The sequence below is a fragment of the Ranitomeya imitator genome, chromosome 4, assembly GCF_032444005.1.
Source record: "Ranitomeya imitator isolate aRanImi1 chromosome 4, aRanImi1.pri, whole genome shotgun sequence".
Classification (NCBI taxonomy): domain Eukaryota; kingdom Metazoa; phylum Chordata; class Amphibia; order Anura; family Dendrobatidae; genus Ranitomeya; species Ranitomeya imitator.
In genome coordinates this window covers 141,533,466-141,547,835 of record NC_091285.1, presented here as the reverse complement: position 1 = coordinate 141,547,835, position 14,370 = coordinate 141,533,466, and the positions used below count along the sequence as shown (strand labels likewise).

The window sequence follows — 14,370 nt, the reverse complement described above, 5'->3', positions numbered from 1 at the left end:
GACCAGGTCCTGACAGACATTTCGGATCCAACCTCCACACTGCCCATCCAGAGCCACAGATGAAGAGTGAAACAGGCTGAGGCACAGGTGCATAATTAAACAAAGCCTGAGGCAGGGCAGGGCAGCTGTGTGTGGACAGCAGCCTATCAATCACTAAGACACAGAAAGAATGGTGGTCTTGCATTTAGTTCATTTAGGAGGCCTTTATGGCACAGCGAATATAAAAAACGTAGTGTAGGACTGCCCCAATATGAGATTGCCGTGAAGAGGCGGGGTGGCTCAAAGAATTGATCAATTGTTTGCTAAATGTCTCATTTTGAAAATACAGTTAGACATTAATATGTGCATATGCACTTTATGTATTGCGTCTTAACCTTAGGCTGCGCTGGCTTCTCCCCTTTTTTGCTCTGTTATTGGTAAGTGGCTGACCACCACTGTTGCCGTGCGCCGCGCCTGGTTATGTGCGCCATTCTTTCTGTGTCTCAGTGATTGATAGGCTGCTGTCCACACACAGCTGCCCTGCCCTGCCTCAGGCTTTGTTTAATTATGCACCTGTGCCTCAGCCTGTTTCACTCTTCATCTGTGGCTCTGGATGGGCAGTGTGGAGGTTGGATCCGAAATGTCTGTCAGGACCTGGTCAACCTTTATCCTCGCTTGCCTACTCTGGCGCCATGGGGGTGACTCAGTATATGCTCCAGGTACAGCATGTTTTTAATGTGGTCTTGCATTTAGTTCATTTAGGAGGCCTTTATGGCACAGCGAATATAAAAAACGTAGTGTAGGACTGCCCCAATATGAGATTGCCGTGAAGAGGCGGGGTGGCTCAAAGAATTGATCAATTGTTTGCTAAATGTCTCATTTTGAAAATACAGTTAGAAATTAATATGTGCATATGCACTTTATGTATTGCGTCTTAACCTTAGGCTGCGCTGGCTTCTCCCCTTTTTTGCTCTGAGAATTCCAAAGGGCACAATTCAAAGAGACAGAAGGCATGCAGGGAATATTAATAAGGTTAGAGGGGTTTCTGAGTGTAGCAGTTGGGAGGTTTGACTGGCTATAACATGGGGGGCCGGGGTTGGGAGAGATGTCTCCAGCGACTAGGAGAAGGAGGATCGAAAGAGTGAGCAGATGGTTAAGTGATTTGTGAGAGCGTCTCTTGTGTTGGATGGTGGGACTGAATGGATCAGCTCTGTTAAGCAATGTAAACAGAGCATGAGTGCTATACATAGGAGAGGAGAGGACAGAGGGGCCGATATGGATGGAGTATAGAGAGTTAATGCAAGGGCGGTGAATGTGAGTGAATGCAGCAGCCAGGATATAGATTATACAAATAAATATGGTGAGTATTTGTGCTATTTCAAGTGAATAGGGAATAGATTTAGATTGTCTTACCTGTCTCCTGCCCTGTCTAACTGCCATGCCATTAAGACACATACGGTGTCTATTTAAGGCAGGTAAAAGTCCGAGTGACTTAGCAATGCTCATTTATGCTGCTGAATGTATGTCGGTTCCCCCCCTGATGAATGTTATGATGAAACGCGTTGGGAGACATCAGCACTAGAAAGGATCAAAGGATGGAATGCTATGGTGCATTGCCAAACATAGGATCCCGAGCACTCTGAAAAGGCACCGCTGAGAGATCCGGTCCCATGGATGAGTATAAATCTCTGAGTGTTTAAAAATACCCATTTGCCTATAAGTGCAGCCCTGTTTGGGAGGTATATATGTAATCTGGTGGATTCTATGGGCAAGGTATTAAGAGACGGGGATTTGCCCTCTCTCTGCTATGTGGAGCTTGAGTTTTACTTGTAACACCATATGCGCATTGGGTGACAGAAGGTAGGCCCGCTGGTTATGTATATGCCAACTGATGGTATACTGTTGTTGGTCTAAGCAGGCGGACCTCTTTTACATCATTGAAGTTTACGTGGGGTAATTGATGTGGAACACTGCCCGTTTAAAAGGAAAGGTGTTGCCCCACAGAGGTTATAAGCAGAAATAAAAGAGACCAGTATATAATCTCGGATTATCTTTATTAGCTGCTATATCCGTGTACTATCTATTCAGGGGTGCTATTTTTGTCAGCCCCTGGATGAAGCATATGTGTGGTTTACAAATACTGCACTTTGGTTTTTATCTGCACTTTATTTCATGGTTATAAGCACTGGCACCTTATACACTTGTGGGTATTTGTTTGGATTTTTAGCTAGTAGCAATAAACGCTAAGTTTTAAATATTATTTCCTAACCAGCTGTAAATATTCAAGAATGTGGCAAAGTCTACAGTTTAGATGAGAGGAGAGGGAGGAGACACTGGGGGATGGAGGAATGAATTGATAGTGTTGAATAGCTGTTTAGGGTTGTGAGACAAGGAAGCTTAACTTTGTTCACAACTGTCTCACAGGTGTGCCACCATCTTTCTACTTTTTGGCACCAAGAGTGACTGACTTCTTTAAAAGCCTTACATTCTCCCCACATTAGGAACAATGTGACTCCCTGCTAATGTGTGCCCACATCAGAATAGTGTCAGTTTACTCTACTTGCCATAAGAGGAACTCAAATATTTCCTGATGACAATACTGTTCTGTCTACTTTTAGGCATTTCACACTCCTCAGAAGTCTCTCCCAAGCACAGGAGAGGAGATCAACACCCAGGTAAGTATATTATCATGAACATGAATGAGCACATTTTAGGGCCACAGGCAGGATGTCTTTATGACTCCTTTTTTGGTGTTCCTCCACAAATCTTCAGGGCCAAATTCTAAATGTTAAAGTGGAATCAATAGATGATATTTCACAACAGACCAGATCAAAAATAGTTCAACGCTAAAGCAGAAAAATTACTCAACACAGCAAATCATATCTGTTTAACCATTTTATATATTTACTGCACCCTCATTAAAGTAATTTCCTGACTTTGGAAACTACTTTGAAAATATCGGTTTTATTGCAGAACCAGCACCATGCTTATTATGGCCGGCATTGCACCTCGCCCCTATTCAAATGAATAAAGCCAAGAAGCCCATGGACAGATTGCACTGTTGCTATTTTTCATCTCTGCGTAAACATTCACTGCCTTGACCTTTTTTCTCATGGTCCTTCCCACACTTTACTCCATCCCCTGCCCCTGTATGTGGAAGTCTGTGCTCCATTGGATATCCCAGCTTTGTGCTCATGAAAGTGATGCTTACCAGGAGACTTTGACTTGTACCTGTGAGTTTTTACTTGCACCAACTCTTTTGAGTGTCTGGGTGGTTTTCTCTCCTTCCAGGAACCTCCCAGACATTTCAGGATAGTTGGCAAGCATCATTCTTCTATTGCCCATGACCAAATATTTCATGTCTTGTATCTGAACTCCTGAAAAGTACTTTCACCTGGCAAATACCTCTCTGTTAACACTCTAGAGGACCTCTTTTTCACAAAAGTAAAGCACTCGTTTCAAAGTTATATTTAGTTGTTACTCCCCAGTGATCCAAAGATCCATGTGGGGGTTCTTCATACAAATGGCTCCATCAGAATGGCTTCACCTTCGGATTCAAAGCAGCCGTTTTGATAACCTGGGAACCTATTAAGGAAATAATTATTTTTTCTTTGAATTTTTGCTCAATGGATTTTTTTTAGTTCGAATGGATTTGTTCCATTTGACAGGTCATGTTAACCATTTTGCTCTGATTCATCAAGACTGGTGTTTTCCATGGCAGTCTGATCATTGGACAGGGTGAAGTGAGCAGCACCTGATTCAGTAAGAGGTATGTGCCTCTGTGTACGTGTCACAAAAAAATCTTACTAATGAATTTGATGAACGAAGGTCAAAATGACCCAGTACCGCTCACTGTGTTTGAGAAGGGCAAATTTGGCATGAAAATAGTAAAAGCTGCAAATATTTTGTGCAGTCTGGCGTTGTGCAAATATGTTGTGAATTATCAAAGCTTTTTATATGCCAGTTTTTGAGTATATACCGTAAGTTTTGATGAATTAGGGTCAAAATCTTTTTTTTATGGCTTAGAATATGTTGGTTTTATTTAAGGTTAATGATTAGTATTTTAAAAGAATCTCATTTTCATATTATACATAGAATACAATAATGACATAGTCCAGAGGTCATTGTAAACCTTGTTTATGTCCTGTACGATACTATCACTATCACACTGCATGTTTTTTTTTTTTTTTAGGATTCTGCAGAAGCTACAGAAGAGAATTCTCCAAAGGCGAGGACAAAGGAAGGTCAAACACAGAATTGATTTGAGGAAACAAGTGTCAAGAAATCAGCTATGAGGCCTCTCATGTCCCAATCTCTTATCATATGTCTGTTTGCTCCCTGCTGAAACTTTGTGCATGCGTGTGTGCCAGTAGATATGGGTGTATGTACTTGTCTGGATGTTTCATGTTTATAAATCTGATAACACAAACTCTACAACACATGGTCTGTGTGTTTCTTGTTCTACTGAGCTCACATGAAATGGTCTATCACATGTAAAGTGTCTGGATCCAGGAGCACATTTTACATAATAAAGCAAAAATAAACATTAGGACAAAAAATATTTTGAGAATACAGATTTTATCTCATTCACCAGTGAGATATGCATTTGCCTTTACAACAAGTACTCTAATCTACCATCAAATTACCAAGGAAATATTTTTTTATTTTGTCATGCTATTTTAACCTCTTAGTGATTACCGTAAGTCTGTTTTGACCATTGTGCCCCATTTTTCAAATTTGATTTGTCACTTTAAGTGGTAATAACTCTGGAATGCTTCGACATATCCCAGTGATTCTGAGAATATTTTTTCATGACATATTGTACTTCATTTTAGCAGCAAATTTAGGTCAATATGCTTACATTTTTTTATAAAAAATAATGGAAATTTGAGAAAAATGTTAAAAAATGTGCAATTTTCAAACTATGAATTCTTATATCCTGAAAGCAGATAGTCCTAACACAGAAAAGAGCTAATAAATAACATTGTCCATGTGTTTACTTTACATCAGCATCATTTTTCAAATGTCATTTTGTTACGATGTTACAAGGATTCACATTTAGCAGAGATTTTTCATTTTTTTAAGATTTCCAAATCCTATTTTTGATGGACATTTTCAGTTTTGAAGTGACTTTTTTAACCCTTCAGATGCTACAAGGGCAACGTGGAGTGAAGGATTTAAAAATTATTTTTTTACACTGAAATATTGTTTTTTTTTTTTACATTTTGCATTATCACAACGGGTAATAAGAGAATGTGCCCTACAAAATTTATTATACAATTTCTCCCAATCATAGCAATTTATCAAATGTAGTCAAAAACTGCTCCTTGGGCACATGTCAGAGCTTGGATGGGCAAAAGCACTATTTGATTTTGGAGAGTAAATTGGTAAGATGGTAATAGATTGTGAATGCCATGTTGCATTAGCAGGGACCTCGAGATGCTGAAACCGTGAAACCCTCCATAAGTGGCCCCCATTTCGGAAACTAGACCTTTCACAAAATTAATATAAATGTGTTAAATATTTTGTACACAGTTGCCTTAGAAAACTTTATAACATTTGGATGTTAAAATAAAAATTAAATTTTTTCCCAGTGAATTGTGTTACCCCATATTTGTAATTTTCCCAAGTGGTAACAAGAAATAAAAATGTAAGCCATAATTGGTAACATTAAAGTTAGTAACATTACTCTATTTTACATCAGCACAATTTTGGAACCAACATTTTTTTTGTTAGGGAGTTATAAGGGTTAAAAGTTGACCAACAATTTCTCATTTTTACAACATCATTTTTTTTAGGGACCACATCTCATTTGAAGTCACTTTGAGGGGTCTATGTGATAAAAATATGCCAAAAAGTTAAACCATTATAAAAACTGCACCCCTCAAGATGCTCAAAAGCACATTTAAGAAGTTTATTAACCCTTCAGGTGCTTCACAGGAATTTTTGGAATGTTTAAAAAAAATGAACGTTTAACTTTTTTCACAAAAAAATTAATTCGGATCCAATTTGGTTTATTTTACCAAGGGTAATAGGTGAAATTGGATCCCAAACATTGTTGTGCAATTTGTCCTGAGTAGGCCAATACCCGATATGTGGGGGTAATCCACTGTTTGGGCACATGGCGGAGCTCAGAATGGAAGGAGCGCCATTTGACTTTTCAATGCAAAATTGGCTATAATTGAGATAGGACGCCATGTCACATTTGGAGAGTCCGTGTTGTGGCTAAACAGTGGAAACTCCCCACAAAGTGACACCATTTTGGAATGTAGACCCGCTAAGGAACTTATCTAGATGTGTGGTGAGCACTTTGAACACCCAAATGTTTATAATGTAGAGCCGCAAAAATGATCTTTTTGCCCCCAATTTTTTATTTTCCCAAGGATAACAGGAGAAAGTGGACCCCAAAAGTTGTGCAATTTGTCCTGAGTACACTGATACCCCATATGTGGGGGCAGGGTTGCCACTAGAAATTTCGGGGCCCCATACTGGCAAAATTTTCGGGGCCCCCTTGAGACTCCGCCCAGGCTCCACCCCAGCCCTGCTTCCACGCTCCACCCCTCGAACTGTCCACAGTCCCACGCTCTCTCTTGGAAAAACTCCACTTCTCACCTATCAGACATTAACAGTTCCCATCACCAGATCACACATATAACCGGCAGCTTTTGTTTTGGCCAAAAGATTTTTTAAGCCGCCACCATAACACGGTAGACACTTTTGGCCGGGCCCTACTCTACTGTAACCTATTAAATATTTGTTAAAATATGCAATACAATTTAGGTATATTTTTATTTATTTTTCAATTTTTAAAATGACCAATAATATCACATACAAGGAACAAATATCGCTACACCATGACCAGATGACATATTACCACCACAGTGATCGAATAATATCACATACAAAGAACAAATACCGCATATTACCACCACAGTGATCGAATAATATCACATACAAGGAACAAATACCGCAACACCATGTCCAGACCACATATTACCACCACATAGTGACTGAATACTACAATTCTGATCAGTAATTTAAAAAAAAGCACCATACTATCACCATAAGTGCCATTATACACAGGAGATCTGTACTTAGTATGCAGTGTCTGTATACAGATAATACAGTGATCACTAGTGAAATTATACACAGGAGCTCTGTATACAGTATACAGTGTATAGTGTCAGTGTATAGGTAACACACTAACTCACCAGTGATGTCTCTAGGTGAAGTCCTTCATCTTTCATCCAGCACAGACCGCCATCATTTCATCCAGCCAGGACTTCTCTCTGCAGGAAATAAAACAGTTATCTCGAGCTCCGCTTGTAGAATACATTACTTAATTTTTCCCAACTTCTACATTACACCACATGAAGAAAAAGAGGCAACATAATGTCACTCTACACAGTAACAGGACCGCCCCCCATTTAAAACCGTGTCCTCAAAAAATAAAATAAATACATCACTGCAGTAATAATATCCCTAAATTAGCCCCTATGGTAATAATATTCCCCACCCTGGCCACCGTGTGTCTCATTCCTGGCGTCAGCCAAATGTTCTCCCATCCTGCCCTCATGAGTATCCATTCTGCCCCATATGATCTCCCCATCCTGCCCCATATGATCGCCCCATGTGATCTCTCCATCCTGCCCCATCTGTCTCCATCATATCCATCCTGCCCCATGATCCTGCACGATCTGTCTCCAATTCTGCCCCCAGTGTCTGCAATCATGCCCCATGTCTCCATTCTGCCCCCTATGTCTCCAACCATGCCCCCATGTCTGAAACCCTGCCACTTGTCTCCAATCATGCCCCATGTCTCCATTCTGCCCCCTATGTCTCCAACCATGCCCCCATGTCTGCAATCCTGCCACTTGTCTCCAATCATGCCCCGTGTCTCCATTCTGCCCTGTTATGGCTGGTAATTCAGTACCACAATGGACATAAAAGTCAGAGCACATACAGTGATCTGACAATAACCCAAAAACATAGAACGAGCTCTGAGACGTGGGAACTCTGCTGACCGCAATCCCTAATCCTCTCCAACCACACTAGAGGCAGCCGTGGATTGCGCCTAACGCTCCCTATGCAACACGGCACAGCCTGAGAAACTAGCTAGCCTGAAGATAGAAAATAAGCCTACCTTGCCTCAGAGAAATACCCCAAAGGAAAAGGCAGCCCCCACATATAATGACTGTGAGTTAAGATGAAAAGACAAACGTAGAGATGAAATAGATTTAGCAAAGTGAGGCCCGACTTTCTGAACAGAGCGAGGATAGGAAAGGTAACTTTGCGGTCAACACAAAACCCTACAAACAACCACGCAAAGGGGGCAAAAAGACCCTCCGTACCGACTAACGGCACGGAGGTACACGCTCTGCGTCCCAGAGCTTCCAGCAAGCAAGAAAAACCAAATAAACAAGCTGGATAGAAAAAACAGCAAACAAAAATAACATGAGAGCAACTTAGCTATGCAGAGCAGCAGGCCACAGGAACGATCAAGGAGGAAGCAAGTCCAATACTAGAACATTGACTGGAGGCCAGGATCAAAGCACTAGGTGGAGTTAAATAGAGCAGCACCTAACGACTTCACCACATCACCTGAGGAAGTAAACTCAGAAGCCGCAGTACCACTCTCCTCCACCAACGGAAGCTCATAGAGAGAATCAGCCGAAGTACCACTTGTGACCACAGGAGGGAGCTCTGCCACAGAATTCACAACAGTACCCCCACTTGAGGAGGGGTCACCGAACCCTCACCAGAGCCCCCAGGACGACCAGGATGAGCCATATGAAAGGCACGAACAAGATCGGGAGCATGGACATCAGAGGCAAAGACCCAGGAATTATCTTCCTGAGCATAACCCTTCCACTTAACCAGATACTGGAGTTTCCGTCTTGAAACACGAGAATCCAAAATCTTCTCCACAATATACTCCAACTCCCCCTCCACCAAAACCGGGGCAGGAGGATCAACAGATGGAACCATAGGTGCCACGTATCTCCGCAACAATGACCTATGGAATACGTTATGGATGGAAAAAGAATCTGGAAGGGTCAGACAAAAAGACACAGGATTAAGAACCTCAGAAATCCTATACGGACCAATGAAACGAGGTTTAAACTTAGGAGAGGAAACCTTTATAGGAATATGACGAGAAGACAACCAAACCAAATCCCCAACACGAAGTCGGGGACCCACACAGCGTCTGCGATTAGCGAAACGTTGAGCCTTCTCCTGGGACAAGGTCAAATTGTCCACTACATGAGTCCAAATCTGCTGCAACCTGTCCACCACCGTATCCACACCAGGACAGTCCGAAGACTCAACCTGCCCTGAAGAGAAACGAGGATGGAACCCAGAGTTGCAGAAAAACGGCGAAACCAAGGTAGCCGAGCTGGCCCGATTATTAAGGGCGAACTCAGCCAAAGGCAAGAAGGACACCCAGTCATCCTGATCAGCAGAAACAAAGCATCTCAGATATGTTTCCAAGGTCTGATTGGTTCGTTCGGTCTGGCCATTAGTCTGAGGATGGAAAGCCGAGGAAAAAGACAAGTCAATGCCCATCCTAGCACAAAAGGCTCGCCAAAACCTCGAAACAAACTGGGAACCTCTGTCAGAAACGATATTCTCTGGAATGCCATGTAAACGAACCACATGCTGGAAGAACAATGGCACCAAATCAGAGGAGGAAGGTAATTTAGACAAGGGTACCAAATGGATCATCTTAGAGAAGCGATCACAAACCACCCAAATGACTGACATTTTTTGAGAGACGGGAAGATCTGAAATAAAATCCATAGAGATATGTGTCCAAGGCCTCTTCGGGAACGGCAAGGGCAAAAGCAACCCACTGGCACGAGAACAGCAGGACTTAGCCCGAGCACAAATCCCACAGGACTGCACAAAAGAACGCACATCCCGCGACAGAGATGGCCACCAAAAGGATCTAGCCACTAACTCTCTGGTACCAAAGATTCCAGGATGACCAGCCAACACCGAACAATGAACCTCAGAGATAAATTTATTCGTCCACCTATCAGGGACAAACAGTTTCTCCGCTGGGCAACGATCAGGTTTATTAGCCTGAAATTTTTGCAGCACCCGCCGCAAATCAGGGGAGATGGCAGACACAATTACTCCCTCTTTGAGAATACCCGCCGGCTCAGATAAACCCGGAGAGTCGGGCACAAAACTCCTAGACAGGGCATCCGCCTTCACATTTTTAGAGCCCGGAAGGTACGAAACCACAAAGTCAAAACGGGAGAAAAACAGCGACCAACGAGCCTGTCTAGGATTCAACCGCTTGGCAGACTCAAGATAAGTCAAGTTCTTATGATCAGTCAAGGCCACCACACGATGCTTAGCTCCTTCAAGCCAATGACGCCACTCCTCGAATGCCCACTTCATGGCCAGCAACTCTCGATTGCCAACATCATAATTTCGCTCAGCAGGCGAAAACTTCCTGGAAAAGAAGGCGCATGGTTTCATCACCGAGCAATCAGAACTTCTCTGCGACAAAACAGCCCCTGCTCCAATCTCAGAAGCATCAACCTCGACCTGGAATGGAAGCGAAACATCTGGTTGACACAACACAGGGGCAGAAGAAAACCGACGCTTCAACTCTTGAAAAGCTTCCACAGCAGCAGAAGACCAATTGACCACATCAGTACCCTTCTTGGTCAAATCGGTCAATGGTTTAGCAATACTAGAAAAATTGCAGATGAAGCGACGATAAAAATTAGCAAAGCCCAGGAACTTTTGCAGACTTTTCAGAGATGTCGGCTGAGTCCAATCATGGATGGCTTGGACCTTAACAGGATCCATCTCGATAGTAGAAGGGGAAAAAATGAACCCCAAAAATGAAACCTTCTGAACACCAAAGAGACACTTAGGTCCCTTCACAAACAAAGAATTAGCACGCAGGACCTGAAACACCGTTCTGACCTGCTTCACATGAGACTCCCAATCATCCGAGAAGATCAAAATATCATCCAAGTATACAATCAGGAATTTATCCAGGTACTCTCGGAAGATGTCATGCATAAAGGACTGAAACACTGATGGAGCATTGGCAAGACCGAATGGCATCACTAGGTACTCAAAATGGCCCTCGGGCGTATTAAATGCAGTTTTCCATTCATCGCCTCGCTTAATACGCACAAGATTATACGCACCACGAAGATCTATCTTGGTGAACCAACTAGCCCCCTTAATCCGAGCAAACAAATCAGATAACAGCGGCAAGGGGTACTGAAATTTAACCGTGATCTTATTTAGAAGGCGGTAATCTATACAAGGTCTCAGCGAACCATCCTTCTTGGCCACAAAAAAGAACCCTGCTCCTAATGGCGACGATGACGGGCGAATATGCCCCTTCTCCAAGGACTCCTTCACGTAACTCCGCATAGCGGCGTGCTCAGGCACAGATAAATTAAACAGTCAACATTTTGGGAATTTACTACCAGGAATTAAATCGATAGCACAATCACAATCCCTATGCGGAGGTAGGGTATCGGACTTGGGCTCATCAAATACATCCCGGTAATCAGACAAGAATTCTGGGATCTCAGAAGGGGTGGATGATGAGATAGACAGAAATGGGACATCACCATGTACCCCCTGACAACTCCAGCTGGACACAGACATGGATTTCCAATCTAATACTGGATTATGGACTTGTAGCCATGGCAACCCCAACACAACCACATCATGCAGATTATGCAACACCAGAAAGCGAATAACCTCCTGATGTGCAGGAGCCATGCACATGGTCAGCTGGGTCCAGTATTGAGGCTTATTCTTGGCCAAAGGCGTAGCATCAATTCCTCTCAATGGAATAGGACACTGCAAGGGCTCCAAGAAAAACCCACAACGCCTAGCATACTCCAAGTCCATCAAATTCAGGGCAGCGCCTGAATCCACAAATGCCATGACAGAATAAGATGACAAAGAGCAGATCAAGGTAACGGACAAAAGAAATTTTGACTGTACCGTACCAATGGTGGCAGACCTAGCGAACCGCTTAGTACGCTTAGGACAATCAGCGATAGCATGAGTGGAATCACCACAGTAGAAACACAGCCCATTCTGACGTCTGTGTTCTTGCCGTTCAACTCTGGTCAAAGTCCTATCGCACTGCATAGGCTCAGGTTTATGCTCAGATAATACCGCCAAATGGTGCACAGATTTACGCTCACGCAAGCGTCGACCGATCTGAATGGCCAAAGACATAGACTCATTCAGACCAGCAGGCATAGGAAATCCCACCATGACATCCTTAAGGGCTTCAGAGAGACCCTTTCTGAAAATAGCTGCGAGCGCACCTTCATTCCATTGAGTGAGTACGGACCACTTTCTAAATTTCTGACAATATACCTCTATCTCATCCTGACCCTGACACAGAGCCAGCAAATTTTTCTCTGCCTGATCCACTGAATTAGGTTCATCGTACAGCAATCCGAGCACCAGGAAAAACGCATCAATATTACTTAATGCAGGATCTCCTGGCACAAGAGAAAATGCCCAGTCCTGAGGGTCACCACGTAAAAAAGAAATAATGATCCTAACTTGTTGAACTGGGTCACCAGAGGAGCGAGGTTTCAAAGCCAGAAATAGTTTACAATTATTTTTGAAACTCAGAAATTTAGTTCTATCTCCAAAAAACAAATCAGGAATAGGAATTCTTGGTTCTAACATAGAATTCTGAACCACAAAGTCTTGAATATTTTGTACTCTTGCCGTGAGCTGATCCACACATGAAGACAGACCTTTAATGTCCATCGCTACACCTGTGTCCTGAACCACCCAAATGTCTAGGGGAAAAAAAAGGCAAAACACAGAGCAGAGAAACAAAAATGGTCTCAGAACTTCTTTTTCTCTCTATTGGGAATCATTAGTACTTTTGGCCTCCAGTACTGTTATGGCTGGTAATTCAGTACCACAATGGACATAAAAGTCAGAGCACATACAGTGATCTGACAATAACCCAAAAACATAGAACGAGCTCTGAGACGTGGGAACTCTGCTGACCGCAATCCCTAATCCTCTCCAACCACACTAGAGGCAGCCGTGGATTGCGCCTAACGCTCCCTATGCAACACGGCACAGCCTGAGAAACTAGCTAGCCTGAAGATAGAAAATAAGCCTACCTTGCCTCAGAGAAATACCCCAAAGGAAAAGGCAGCCCCCACATATAATGACTGTGAGTTAAGATGAAAAGACAAACGTAGAGATGAAATAGATTTAGCAAAGTGAGGCCCGACTTTCTGAACAGAGCGAGGATAGGAAAGGTAACTTTGCGGTCAACACAAAACCCTACAAACAACCACGCAAAGGGGGCAAAAAGACCCTCCGTACCGACTAACGGCACGGAGGTACACCCTCTGCGTCCCAGAGCTTCCAGCAAGCAAGAAAAACCAAATAAACAAGCTGGACAGAAAAAACAGCAAACAAAAATAATATGAGAGCAACTTAGCTATGCAGAGCAGCAGGCCACAGGAACGATCCAGGAGGAAGCAAGTCCAATACTAGAACATTGACTGGAGGCCAGGATCAAAGCACTAGGTGGAGTTAAATAGAGCAGCACCTAACGACTTCACCACATCACCTGAGGAAGGAAACTCAGAAGCCGCAGTACCACTCTCCTCCACCAACGGAAGCTCATAGAGAGAATCAGCCAAAGTACCACTTGTGACCACAGGAGGGAGTTCTGCCACAGAATTCACAACACTGCCCAATCTGTCTCCAATCCTCCCCATCTTTCATCCTGCCCCGTGTCTCCAATCATGTCCCGTATCTCCATTCTGCCCCGTGTCTCGCATTCTGCCCCAATGTCCAGCATTCTGCCCCAATGTCCAGCATTCTGCCCGTGTCCAGCATTCTACCCCCGGGTCTCACAGTCTGCCCCTGTGTCCAGCATACTGCCCCTGTCACTGTGTCCAGCATTCTGCCCCTGTCACTGTGTCCAGCATTCTGCCCCTGTCACTGTGTCCAGCATTCTGCCCCAGTGTGACCAGCATTCTGCCCCAGTGGGTCCAGCAATCTGCCCCTGTGTGTCCAGCATTCTGCCCCTGTGTGTCCAGCATTCTGCCCCAGTGTGTCCAGCATTCTGCCCCAGTGTGTCCAGCATTCTGCCCCTGTGTGTTCAGCCTTCTGCCCCTGTGTGTCCAGCATTCTGCCCCTGTGTGTCCAGCATTCTGCCCCAGTGTGTCCAGCATTCTGCCCCTGTGTGTCCAGCATTCTGCCCCTGTGTGCCCCTGCGGGCCCGCACGTCAATAGCGTGCCGCAGCACCTGCAGGGGGGCCCGGTGAGCAGATGAGACGGGGCCCGATGCAGTCCCCCTCTGCTCACCGGGCCCCATACGCCAGTCACGGCTGTAATGCCCTGATG

At 43.8% G+C, this 14,370-nt stretch overlaps 1 long non-coding RNA gene across 1 annotated transcript in view; it reads left to right on the top strand.

Annotated features, from left to right (window-relative positions):
• The window catches only part of LOC138673981 (uncharacterized), a 157,150-nt gene extending 152,734 nt beyond the window's left edge, over positions 1-4,416 (top strand). Inside the window, exons 4-5 of the long non-coding RNA XR_011320406.1 lie at positions 2,598-2,654; positions 4,172-4,416. This is a non-coding gene — a long non-coding RNA (uncharacterized lncRNA). The remainder of the gene's footprint in view (positions 1-2,597; positions 2,655-4,171) is intronic.
• The last annotated feature ends 9,954 nt before the right edge of the window (positions 4,417-14,370 follow it).